The sequence below is a fragment of the Ursus americanus genome, chromosome 7 (assembly GCF_024610735.1).
Source record: "Ursus americanus isolate L20-20 chromosome 7, mUrsAme1.1.p, whole genome shotgun sequence".
In the NCBI taxonomy this organism is placed as follows: Eukaryota; Metazoa; Chordata; class Mammalia; order Carnivora; family Ursidae; genus Ursus; species Ursus americanus.
This window is the reverse complement of record NC_142133.1, coordinates 14,677,025-14,690,878: the sequence shown is the minus strand read 5'-3', so window position 1 is coordinate 14,690,878 and position 13,854 is coordinate 14,677,025. Positions and strand designations below refer to the sequence as shown.

General features: G+C 47.2%; 1 protein-coding gene across 1 annotated transcript in view; it reads left to right on the top strand.

The window, feature by feature from the left end:
* LOC123785892 (uncharacterized) overlaps positions 1-13,854 on the top strand; it is a 191,587-nt gene that overhangs the window by 173,878 nt on the left and 3,855 nt on the right. The window contains exons 10-11 of the mRNA XM_087863366.1: positions 11,348-11,632; positions 12,566-12,758. The gene's annotated coding sequence lies outside the window, so the exon portion shown is untranslated. The remainder of the gene's footprint in view (positions 1-11,347; positions 11,633-12,565; positions 12,759-13,854) is intronic.

The window sequence follows — 13,854 nt, the reverse complement described above, 5'->3', positions numbered from 1 at the left end:
CAACGCATTTATAGCTAACAGTAAGAGAGTTTTAAAAGTTTTGACAAAAAATATTTAAAGATCACAGAACAATTGTTTTCCCATTGCTTATCAGGATGGCTTTGCAGGGTTGCAATGTACACAGTCATTTTTAGGATCTTGCACAATCGTGCAAAGCAAACATACCTGGTTTGTGCAGAGTTAGTTTACAATTCCTCCCCATCTGCTTGTGTCAACTCAATTGCATGGAGTGTGAGGAAACTTCTGGAAAAGAACTTGAACCACGAGGATTAGCCAGGTCGAGAGTTTCCAGTTAGATTTTGGAAGCTGTTATTCAACTCCAACCTGATCCAGCCACCTTGAGGGCCTGTGTGTGATCCTGAGTGGGAAAGAGTTTGTGGACAATATGAGATGAACCACACCCATTTAGCATCTGTGCCATTCTTCTCTGGGGCTCAGCTAAAAAAAATGTATACTAGGCAACGGGAATGTGTTTCTTTACTCACTTCATGGGAGGGCAGATGTATCAAGCTACAGCCAAAGTAGAGACTCAAACCCTGGTCAGAGACGAGGTTTCCTTGGGCCAACTGGGCCTTGTGACAATGGTGGAACGCTCGGGGGTGTCTGATGCCCAAAAGCAGCTGTTCCAGGGGGAGCCACTGCTCCCAGGGAGAGCGGAGAGGGTGTGACCAGCAGCCTCAGAAGAGGGTTGAGAGCAGTAGCTGGGCAGTAGTTGGGTCTGCTGAGAGTGTGTGGGCTCCGGAGTCACTCAGATGTTCTGAGGAGGAAGCTGAGGGAGGGGCTGAGGTTCCAAAGTTACACCTGAAAGACGCTCCAAGCTAGGGGAATCCAGACTATGTTAATATGACCTCATTTTTCCACACTGGCGTGCGGCCTGGGGACTTGAGAGCTGTTTACAGATGAGGTGGCCATATAATTTATTGTTCCACCGGAATTATTTTTAAGGTCAAAGGGATTGCTATGAATAATTAAACCTTTGGGGTGCCTGGGTGGCTCAGTCAGTTAAGCGTCTGCCTTCGGCTCAGGGCATGATCTCTGGGTTCTGGGATCGAGCCCCACATCCGGCTCCCTGCTCAGCGGGGAGTCTGCTTGTCCCTCTCCCTCTGCCTCTCCCCCTGCTCATGTTCTCTCTCTCTCTCTGTAGCTTTCTATCTCAAATGAATAAATTTTTTTAAAAACCTATAAAACAATAAACATTTTACTAATAGGTTTCCAAATAGGTTGTCCCAGACAAACCACACCATATACTCACATTTTAGTTACAAGTGGAATCCAGGTAATTGTAAGTCAGGGGTCATATCAAAATTCATGAAAAGGAACGAATGTGCCCTCACAGGCATTGCAGGCCAGGCTTTCTGGAAGCGGACCTGGAGGTGGAGATTAGCATGCAGAATATTTTTTAGAGAGTGCTCTCAGGGTCCACACCTATGGGAGTGGAAGGGAAGGCAGAAAAGCAGGCTTGGGCAAAGAGAAAACATGGGCTGCAAAGCAGTCTCATCAGAGGCCTTAGCTGGCCCCCAGGGGAGTTCCAGGGATGACCTTCAAAGTTATTGGAAATTGGGGCAAGGGGTGTGGGCCTCTCTCCTGCACAGCGACGGGTCATTGCACGTGGCTGTCCCCCAGGCCCTTCTCCAGCTGAGGGCCGATTTCCGGGCAGGGCCTCCACTAGCAGCACTTCCAATGGTCTTAAAGGGGGGGGTCTGGGTAGAACATCACAGCATCCTCTACCCTAAGGGAGAGGATGGTTTGAATAAAACTATTATAAAGAAATATACTTTATTTTTTCTTTTTTTTTCAAATGATACTGGCCTATTTCATTTTTTTATTATTATGATATGTTAGTCACCATACAGCACATCATTAGCTTTTGATGTAGTGTTCCATGATTCATTGTTTGCGTATAACACCCAGTGCTCCATGCAATATGTGCCCTCCTTAATACCCATCACCAGGCTAACCCATCCCCCCCCCACTCTCCTCCCCTCTAAAACCCTCAGATTGTTTCTCGGAGTCCATAGTCTCTCATGGTTCTTCTTCCCCTCTGTTTTCCCCCTCTTCATTTTTCCCTTCCTTCTCCTACCAATCGCCCTGCTATTCCCTATGTTCCACAAATGAGTGAAACCATATGATAATTGTCTTTCTCTGCTTGACTTATTTCACTTAGCATAATCTCCAGTTCCATCCATGTTGATGCAAATGTTGGGTAATCACCCTTTCTGATGGCTGAGTAATATTCCATTGTAGATATGTACTTAAGTTGAATCATTAGTCAAGTCCTGCCAAGGGAAGACCCAGTTGCACCTGCTTTGACAGAGTTGAGGCTCAATGTAATCAGCATCCCAGCTGCTTATCTGCAAACACTATTCCCAAAGAGGGGTACTCATTCTCTCAAATTAATAAAATAGTGCCAATCTTCTTGGTACCGCTTAGAAAACTTTTTTTCCGAAGGTCAATTTCTACCCAACTCTATGCAGTAATGTTGGTATGTGAGATCCTTGCATAGGGCTTACTAGGTTCCAGGCACAGTGTATGGCACTGTTGAAATATTAACCCATTAATTCTCCTAACAAACCTGCAAAGTAGGCACTAAGGACAAGGAAACAGAGACCCCGAGGTTAGGTAATCAGACTCAAGTGGTGGTGCCAGGATTTGGACCCACGTGTCTCCACAGGCTGGGCTCCTAACCTCTATGCTCCGCTGGCTCTCGAAAACACGGTTTAATTTAGTAAGCACTAGATCACCATAGAGAAGTTTAACAAGCATCTATTGAGCTCCTATTAGTTGGCAATGTCTAATCTTTGAAGGGAAAAAAATCTCTAATCTGCAGTGAAGCAAAGAAGTAATAATAATCACAACAGTATTAATATCTACCACGTGCCGGGTGCTGTGCTAGCAGCTCTCCGTGCACCCACATCCTGTTCCATGCGGGACACTTGGTGCCTGCCCACAAGGAGGTTCTGATGAACGCGGAAGCAGGACAGGAGATAGCTCCATCACCATGTGGAAGACAGGAACGATCCGGGGCCCCGGTGTGCAGGACAGGCTGTCAATGCGTGCAGTGGTCAGAGAGGAACAGCCTGGGTGCAGAACTAGGAGACTTAAACCCTGAAGAATTGACAGGATGCCCCCTCCTCAAAAAATACCATAAACAACAAAATCAGAGTAAAGAAATGCGAGAAAGTTCCTATTTTTCCCAGCGTGATCATTTTGGTACTTTTCAAAGAAACTTTCTGGTCGCAACTTCTTCCCAAACGATGCTTTCCGTTGCCTAGAGCTTTACTGCTGCTAAATTTGGTGTGGTCTGCTGTTTGGGTGATCCAGTTCTAGAGAAAGAAGAGCTTTCGGGGGCCTGTCAAGCCAGCAAGCTTCATGGCTCTTGAAGGATGGGTAGGACTAGGAAAGGGACGAGAAGGGGAAGGATGGGCCTGGATAGAGGGGGAGTGAAGGACTCAAGGGCACTGGCCTCGCTGGGGCACCTGGCGGGTGCAGGGGAGCGGTGAGGTGGAGCAGATAGGTTGCGGCCAGGTTCAACCTTGACACCTACCTAGTCAAGGGTTTTGTAATATCACCCATGCGCAATGGGACTTATGGGAGGTTGATGCAATCGAGGTCTTGTCATTGTCTCTCCTCCCCCAAATCTGAATGCTGGGACAGCCAAGCTGCTCAAAGCCCTCTTGAGCAGAAGCCCCAGGCGACCGCTGCCTGGGATCTCTGGTCCCCCCGAGGGGAGCTTGTCTATGCTGTGCCCTGGCCCTCTGCGGTCGCTGTAAACACCCAGGGCCTTTCTCGTTGCACAGCTGCCCTTCCAAAGGGATCTTACTGCCTCAAGGTTTTGGGCGGCCACCCGGAGCAGGGAGCTGACCGTAAGGGACCCTCGCCTCCCTCTGCCCCACTACCTGATAGTTCTCTGCTCCTGCGAAGAGCAGCCCATTGGGCATACGTGCTCCAGCCCTCTCGGTTTCATCTTTCCCTCCTTCTGCCAAACTGTTAAAATACTTGATTCTACAAACACATCACAAACAAATCCAATCTTGCAACTGCTCTCACCTGAAGCCTGCCTCGAGGCAGAAGAATGGCAAGAATGCACTGGAATCGATGTTACCGTTGTGTGTTTGAGGAAGAGGCCCGGGGCTCGGCTGTAGCATCAGATCATGGAGGCAGACCCGATTTTTAAAGACCCTAGATAGCCATGCCAAGTCACCAGCCCTGCTTGTCCCGGAAACAGTGGGATCCGAATCACGGTGTGAGAGAAGGTCGCTCACACTTTCCCAGTCCACTGAGTCGCTTCAGCTGCTGTCCTAAATGAATGCCTGATGAAGAATTTCCAGATCATTGCTGGTCACTTCTTTTCTCTGAATTAAAATTCAAACATTGTTTTTCCACCTTCATTTCATGCATTCAGGTCAAAGCCTCTGGCTCTTCTCTGTGGTCGAGTGAAATATCCCAACCTGGCTGAATTCAGGATGGGGATGTTTGTGGAACTTTTGGTTGGGTGCTGGTAAGAGGAGTGTGCAGCCAGAGAGGCTCGGAACACCCAGAGGATCTGGAGGCTGCCCACCAGCAGGCGCGGTCATGTGTGCGTGTGTCCAGACTGCAAGCTTTCCTCCCTGGCCTTGGCTCCTGCTCCCTGGATTCACATTCTGTTCCTGTCCGTCTAGCCCGGCCCAGCCTTTTCCACGCAGCCTTCCACAGGCTCTGCCAAGGCCACCATGACTGGTCCCTCCCCACCCCACAGACAGATCAGGGACACCATGACCCAGAACTCAGCTGCCGCATGCTCTTAGTACTTAGCTGGGAGCCTTCTTTCTTTAAGAGGATGGGAAGCCGACTGAAGGGAGAGACTATGTTCTCTCAGCACCGGGTTGAGTATAAAATACGGGTGGCATGAAAAACAAGCACCAATTAGAAAATGGATTGGCCAGGACCTTTCCTGAGGATGCCTATTTATTATAAATAAGAAGGAAGGATACTTATATTAACTGGATTCTTCTCAGAGAGAGAGCCTGAGGGCAAGCTGTCTATACTTTGATCCGTCTCATGGGAAGAAGGAAAATGGACTGGGAGAAACATTCAGGGGCATTCAATATATAGCTGCTACTTTTTTTCTAAGGGGTTTGCAGGTTTGAACCAGAGCTAAACTCATCAGGAGGACACAGGGTGATTGGGCTGCTTCTCCCCCTTCGCCAGGCAAAGCTGACATGACCTCTAAACGTATGTGCCCAAATGAGTTTGAAGGGTACTGTACTATGAGCCCGCCCCAGCTCTCCCGCTGGCCTGGTAGCTGTTCTACAAACACTGTGTATTCTCAGTCTATCTTTTTTTAAAATAAATGAATACACAAAGAGACTTGCAATGAGTGAGTCAAGATTTTCTTCCCAGGGAGGAAATTATCTTAAGGCATTGTTCATGTTGACCCCTCCTGGTTGAAAGGGAAGAGAGAAACTGCTTCTGGAGTTCATGTTCTCTGGCCTTGCTAGTTGCCGGGGGGACTAGCATGGACATGGACAGCATCAGTATCACTTGGAAGTTTATTAGAAATGCAGAATCTTGGGGCGCCTGGATGGCTCAATTGATTAACTATTTGCTTTTCTCTCAGGTCATGATCCTGGGGTCCTGGGATCGAGCCCCAGCTTGGGCTCCCTGTTCAGCAGGGAGTCTGCTTCTCCCTCTGCCTCTGCCTCTCTCTCCACTCGTGCGCACACTCTCTCTCATAAATAAATAAAATCTTAAAAAAAAAAAAAGAAAGAAAAGAAATGCAGAATCTTGGCCCCCACCCCAGATCTACTGAATTCCAGTCGGAATTGTAAAGAGATTTGTACGCGCTCTTCTGCAGAACACAGAGAAAATCACTTAATGGTCTAAGTCTGGACCTCAGAACTACAAATAAATCTCTAATGTGACAATGGCATCTACAAACCGTCTCTCAAGCAATGGGCGTTTGTTGAAATCCGCTGTGTGCCTAGTCCTGAGTTAGGCCCTGCGGGAAAGAAAGAGGCAGGGGTGAGTCCGGCGAGTAAGGGCTCACACTCACTGTGGGATTTCAACCCCTCCCTGCCCACCCCTCCCTGTACAAGCCTCTGAGAGGGGGGGTCATGCCTAACCGAAGAAGCTGGCACAGCTCTGGGGTGACACCAGTCACGTGAATGGCCCTTATTTTCAGCAATAACAAGTAATTAAGATCCAGCTAGCAAATCTTCAGGGAAGACAGCCCGGTTCTAACCTCCATCATAACATTTTTCTTTTGCGATGAGGCATTGCCGGGTTTGTTGAAAGCTCATTCAGTGCCGCTGAAGCTCAAGCACTCAGGCTTCCCCAGGTCTAGAGTGGGGGGTTGGGAGGTTGTGGGGTGCTGTCCTGGCCTATTAGCCCGGAGGCACAGCCGTACTGTTGAAGTCTACGCTCCCTGCTGCGGGTCTCGTGAAGGGAGTCGTTTTAGAATCCTGTGCATAACAATGTAGATTCAGGAGTCAGATTGCCATGAGTTCATTTCCAGGTTCTCCCATTTGCTAGCGTTGAAACCTGGTGCAAGCCTCAACTTTCTAGCCATTAATAAAGTGATACTTTATTTCCTGCTTAATTTGGATGAAATCCAATTTATCTTTTTTTTTTCACTTTTAGGGATTGGGTTTTTGGGTTTTTTTGTTTTTTTTTAAGTATTTTTTTATAATAATATTTTTTAATTTTATTAGAGCCTTTGTGACTTTACTGAATTTTTTGTCCAGTGGTTCTATCAGTTGCAGGAAGGGTGTTAAAATAATCCTACTATAACCGTGAATTTTTCTATTTCTTTTTTTCATCTGTCATTTTTGCTTTGTGTATCTTGAGGCTCTGTTCTTAGTTATGTACACATTAATAATCCTAATGTCTTCCTTATTAACTGAGCCATTACATTATACTTAAAGTTTCTCTCTTTTTAAAAATGTATTGACTTTTTAGAGTCCATATGTAAGTGATACCATACAGTATTTGTCTTCCTCTGTCTGGCTTATTTCACTTATCATGATGCCCTCCAGATTCGTCCATGTTGCAGCAAATGGCAGAATTTCCTTCCTTTCTATGACAGAATAATATCCCATTGTCTGTCTATGCCACGTTTTCTTTATTCATTTATCTATTGAAGGGCATGCAAGTTGTTTCCATATCTTGGTTATTGTGAGTAGTGTTGCAATGAACATGGGTGTGAAAGTTCATCTCTTCTAGTCAGCATGTGGTTGGGTCTTGCTTTTTCGAAAGATCTATTCTGGTAAACTCTGCCTTTTGATTGAAGTATTTAGTTCATTAACACTTAATGTGATTATTTTATTATTTCTTTTCTGTTGTCCACTCTGCTCTGTTCTTAATTCTTGTTTCCCTGCCTTCTCTTGGATTGTTTGACTATATTTTTGAATTTTGTTTTAACTTAGCAGATTTTTAGCTGTATCACTTGGCATTGTTTCTTTGATGGTCAATCTAGGGATTACAAAAAAAAAAATCCTTAGATCTTTACAGTATACTTAGAGTTAATGCTGAATGTCTTTACGTAAAATGGAAAAACATTGAAGTAAGGTTTTTAAGTGTAAGTCCATTTGCCACTCAAACCACCGCTACCAACGTTGAGTCCATAGCCATTCGAAGCACTGTTCCCTTTTATGCAATGTATTATTTTTCCTTGCCTTCTTGCAAGATTTCCACATTATTTTTCGTTGGCGGCACTTTAATTACGATACGCCTAGATGCAATTTTATTCATAATTATCCTGTTTGGAATTCCCTATGCTTTGGATCTTTCAACAAATTTGGGGATTTTTTAGCCAATATTTTCTAAAATTATTTTCTGCCCCATCGTCTCTCCCCTCTCTTTCTGAAACTCCCATTAATGTCATACTGAAGTACAACAGAAAACTCAGGTTTTAAAGTACAACGGAAGTCCACAATACTGAGATTTATTAATATTAAATATGTAATACCATGATTTCATATACAATGAAGTTCAAAACCTGTCCTGTGTTGACAGCTGTCTCTAGAAAATGGAGATTTTGTGCTAAGTTCCGAACCTGAGTAGGAGCTAGGGATCTGGTGAGGAGACAGACACCGAGCAAAGAGTTTACAACACAGTGTTGTGAGATGCTAAAATCCAGATGTGCACAAAGTACCATGGGAGCACGGAGGTGCAGATGGCTGCCACAGCCCCAAGGAGTCAGGAAAGGCCTTCAGAGGGTAGGCATTTCGTTAGGCATTTTAGCAGGAGCAGTCAGGCTTTGTCAGAGCTCAAAGAACATCCTAGGCAGAAGGGTTTTGGGAAAGGGCTGTCGCAGTTTGGCAGGAGGGGGAAGGAGGGAATTGGGTGTCGTATCTCCAAGGAGGGGCAGGAAAGTAGTCTGTGTGGGGCTGTTTGAAGCCCAACCTGAGGAGCAGCTTGTGCCTCACGTGAATGTACTGGGAGGGAAGAGTGGGACTCCTCCTTTCCTCTAGGAAGACTGAAACAACCTCTCTGTCCTCAGACTGGTAGAGAAGCCGAATCAATCTCCATTAGGCCAGAGAGGAAGGATACCCGTGGCCATCATTCTGCTCCAGCCTCCATTTTCTCTCACTAGCCCATGGTGCCCTACCAACAAATCTCCCTGTTATTCCATTTGCTCACTTCCAACCCGTTTTCCACACTTGCAGCCAATCTTCTTTTAAAAATACAAATGAGAACAGGTTAATTCATTGCTTAAAGCCACTCACTGGCTTCCACTGCACATAAAACGCTGAGCCCACACCACTTCCCATGGCCTCATGCCTAGCCTCCCTACCTTCACGTATCACATTTGGTCACTATGGCCTTCTGGCTGGCCCTACTCAGGTCAAGCTCTTAGAGGCATCAGGGCTTTGTGCTGCCTGTGTGACCTCAGTCACTGTTGTCACTTTCCCCCCAGCTCCCCATGTGGCTGGCTTCCTCTTAGCTATTAGATCCAGTGTGACGTCTCAGAAAGACCTTCCCTCTGTCAAGTCCCCCCCCCCCCATTAAAACCTGTCACGAGGCCCAATTTATTTCATCCAAAGCACAAATAACTATTTGCGGTCTTTTAACCTATTTGTTCACCTGATTAATATCTACCTCCCCCACTGGAGGGAGGTATAGACACAAAGGCAAGGATCTTGGCTGTCTTGTTGCTCATTAAATCCCCAGCACCTAGTATAGTGCCCAGCATGTAGTAGATACTCAAAAAATATGTGTGGGGACGCCTGGGTGGCTCCGATGGTTAAGCGTCTGCCTTTGGCTCGGCTCATGATCCCCGGGTCCTGGGATCGAGCCCTGAGTTGGGCTCCTGGCTCAGCAAGGAGTCTGCTTCTCCCTCTCCCTCTCCCCCTGCTTGTGCTCTCTGTCTCTCTCTGTCTTAAATGAATAAATAAAATCTTAAAAAAAAAATATGTGTGGGTAAATAGCTATAACTGAATGTTGAAGGTCATATTATCAACTCTGTATCATGGGGGGGGGGTTGTGAATGGAGTGTGAAGGATCAGAAGAGGAGCGAGAAAACCTTATTTGAAAGGGGCAGTCCCGGTTGCCACTAGCCTACCTGAAAGGAGGGCCCCTCGTGATCTTGCTGTGGGTTCTATAGCTCCTTGGGGGAAAGGAGTAGCTTTGCCTGTGAAAATGATGCTTTGGGTAAGGTGTGGAGCTCTCTTGTTCTCTGGGCACACTCTGGGAGGCACCCCTCACTGCTGGGACTTCTACACTCTGCAGAAGACTACTGCAGATGCAAGCTCATTTCACCTCCTGCAGGTCGTGCTTCTAAGACACAGGATGATTTTGAAGAGTTTTCTTGTTCCATCAGCTTCTCCAACCCAACTCCTGGGAGAGGAAACCTATCCTGTTCCCTGGGGTTTGACATCTTATTCCAGAAGATGGCAAGAATAAGAGAATTCTTGAATATTCCATTGAGTTGCTTTATTTTATTTTTTTTATTCTTTTTATTTTAATAATAATTTTTTATTATGTTATGTTAGTCACCATACAGTACATCCTTAGTTTTTGATGTAGTGTTCTATGATTCATATGAGTTGCTTTATCTGAAAAACCATTATGGTTTCTAAACCTAGGATACATTTTGGAAACTCTCCTGCCTGAAAGCATCACATACTTAGAAAATAAACACCTAAGTGCTAGAAGCCGGAAGGAGCACCTTTATCCATCCCAAGCACTGGACAGGGAGAGACATTGCAGAAGGACATGATGTTGACGTGTGCTTTTATTGAGTGAGAGGTGATGTTTTAAAAGTCTGCAGCACACACCACAAGTGGAATTTATTTCAGTAACGGTGCCATTAGCCTGTCTGGAACCCTCCTCCCACCATCCCCATGCCCCCTTGTTCTTTCTTGTGCAGAGTCATGGAATGAGAGTGGCTCTCCTTGGCTGGGTCAGAGCAGAGCATCACCTTCTTGACCTCCTCAGAGAATGTCTGTGGTCTTTTGCTGTTTTCTCTGTTGCGTGCACTTGTGATAACAGGATGGAGGCCCACTCTACCCTGAGGCTTCCTTGGCCTACGGGGCTCGGTGTAGACACCAGTTCTCTTAGAGTATTAAAGTAGGATGCAAACACCAACCCCCTCACCTCCAACATGCTCATTCTGTTTCCTTCTGCCCTCCTTCCTCCTCCCCAAACAACTAATATCTAAACTCTGTAGGAAAGGTTTGCACCTGGTGTGGTAAGTTTCTCCATTACTGAATGTGTTTGTCCTGCCTCAGGCTCCCTGGGTCTTTGGCACAGAGGACATGAGTCAAGAACAGAGAGGGGCGTCTGGGTCAGAGGCAGAGGTGGTCCTCCGGGCCAGGGAGCGGATACAATTTCCAAGCCACCTGGACAGCACGGCTGCTCAGGCTCCCCTCCTGGCAGGTCTCAGAGCCGTTGGACAACGACATGCATGCCCCCTTCCCCCCAGAGCATCGGCCGAGGTCCCTCCAGAGACAACAGAAGTCTAGAGGCCTTTGTGAAACATGCTGGGACATCCTCGTTTGGTCTCACACAGGCAAAATCATCACTGTGACAACGTCACAAGGTTGCGCTACTGTGCATAAACTTCGTTACAAGAGCTAAAATGGACTTTTCAGTAGAACAACCCCCCTCCGAGCCTATCTGCCTCCTGCTCCCCCTTCCAACCAGACAAATAAGCCTCCCTGAAACTTTAGAGATTCGTATGCTCGCTAGGGAAATTTAAAAAAAAAAAAAATCTGTGCTTTCCAGATTCCTCCTCTGTGTGGACTACATGAGGAGATGTCTGTAAGAAATTGTGGGTTGATATCTCAGACAGGGGGGAAAAAAGCACTTTAAATTGACAAATCAGTCCAAACCACTAAGGTTATAACTCTTTCTTTTCCCTCTCCAGCAGAATAGTAAACCAGACGCGTTATTGGCAGCTCCGCAGTGCTAAGGGGAGGCCGGCTCCAGCATGACATCAGCCCACTGCTTGACCCAAACCTACTATTTCACCAGAGAGCCTTGCGCCGCCTGCTTTCCAGAGTACGGAAGATGCACACGGGGGACAGGGAAGAAGGCATAAATAAGACACAGACTGGAGACTTTTTGATGTGTTTAGCACATTTTTGTGACTTCCTTTAATACCACAGACCTTGGTTCTCCCACCATGAGGCGAACAAAAGACAAGCCTGAGGTAGGAGTGGGAGGAAGGGGGTGGGGAGCGGGAGACCCACTCGGTAAAAAGTTCGGGGGGCCTACTTAGCATTTTTAATTGAAACGCTGAAAAGAGGAGGCAAAAATGGGGAGAGAAGAATGAACACCACAGACGAGTAACTTCAGATATAAAAAGTCCCTTCATTAAATCCGTTGTTTTTTAATTCATAATTGAACTTAAATAAAGAGCGACCTATGGGCAGCTGTTTCTAATATCGAGTCCCCACCGCACATGAAAGACGCATTTATTCCTGCAGCAGCCTCCCTACCCTTGGGTGTTATCAGCTGAACATGTTTTGAACCTACCTAATGCATTTGAGGTAGCTTGGGTTTATTTTTCTTTCAATAAAATAAATGGTTTTGTAATTAAATTTCTGCGCTGCCTGTGCTTAATGGTTACATTGACAAGTGCTAATGTGTGGCAAGAGAATGAGTTTGAAATGAAACATGCTGTTTTTGAATCTGCAAGCAATTTTGCAGCGGGGCAATCAAGCCCCTCATGCCAGTGAAACGTTTTCATTAATCTGCTCGCCGCGCCCCTTGCCCACTCGGCCGGCCGAGAGGACACTTTTTAGCTCCCCCTTCACCTACCCCCTCCTCTTGCCTTTTTCTCAAACACACACACACACACACACACACGTACGCACCCACACACACTCACACACACACACAAATATCATGAAGCGAGCCGTTGTTTGAAACCATTTTGTGGTCTCTGGCAGGCAAGCCGGTGGAAATTCGCTGACTTTACACCGTGAAATGCTGCAGCTGTCCCCTCCGAAGGGACTGGCTGCCTCAACCTTTCAATCCCTGGCAGCCAGTCAACAAGAAAATCTGTCCCTCTGTTTTCCTATTTTTTTTGTTTAACTTTTCCCCCTTAGCTAAATTTATTTTTGAATAAATCTTCTCATAGAGAATAGAGGACGGCTATTACATATCTGGCCTCGGTCTGTGCGAACCACTTCCAGCCATGGCAAAGGCAGCACTTGGAAGAAGATTCCTGAACGCAGACCTGGATGATGGGTTGTGGCCTTTGCTGGCTCCACTTCCGCCTGCTGCCCGCTGCCCAGGGAGGAAGCCTGCAGCCGGTGCTCCGGCCCACACAGGTATGGGCAGTGAGGGTTGCACAACCTTTGGCCTTGTCCCTTCCCTGGAAGGCCATCTGACCACTAGTGGGATGGCTTTCCAAGGTGTGCCTATTCTGGAGCCTGCTGGGCCCCTTCATTAGAGGCCAAGAAGGGTGGACAGAGCCCACAAGCCGTCTGGGTTACAGGGAGATAGAGAGCAATGGGGTCTCTGGCTCAGTGGCTCCCCACAAGGTGTGCGACTTAGCATTTTCCCTCCAGGCTGGGGAAAGGAGCCAGGGGCTCCCCACATGAATGCTGACTCACCCGTCAGGGCAGGCCAGAATTACAAGTTGTCCTGCCCTAGGACAGCCTTCTCTTGCTGTGTGCTAGGACAGGGTTTAGGGGAAGGGCTTCTGTGTGGTCCGGCCTCCCTGAATTTACTGCAGTAGAAGATGGAGGAGGCAGCCGCTTGTGGGCTCTCAGGAGCAGGAGGAAAGATCTCAGCTTCTCAGAGCTCCCCCTTTCATAGGTCTAATTGCCTGTGGTAGGGGAGGGACGAACTCTTCATTTCGTCAGAGGCTTGCCTGCAGGAGTCCTTGGCAAGGAGATGTAGAGATTTAGCTCCCCACCATGGTGCAGATGATGGGCAGAGCAAAGCCTCTCCTGAGGAGGGGAAGAAGGAGCCTTAGAGTTAAGTAGTATCTGGCTGGCAGAAGGGCAACTCTTGGTAGGAGGAGAGAGCAAAGATGTGGGGGGACCATTGTCATAGCCAGATGACACCTTCGCAGTGTCCCTGTGAGGAGGTAAAAAGTTCTGGTAGACTTACGGAAGAGGCAGAGGCTTAATCTTATCCAGGGTAAAGGGGCGGAGGAGAGGCCCATTTCCCAGATGGAAGAATGGAAGGACGGTGGGGGAAGGAAGCTGGAGGGCTACTCACAGGAGCCTCAGCTGAGTCTGAGCTGGGACCCTGATGAAGCTAAGATATAAATATTGTGAGAGCCCTGTCATCTACCACTCAGCCTACCCCCAAAGTGCTTATACATACTACTCCCGGACGGCAGTGGAATGCGTTCCATGTTCACTCATGCACACACTCAGCGAGTAAGAAGTTCTCAGTGTGAGCGGTCATGTCGCT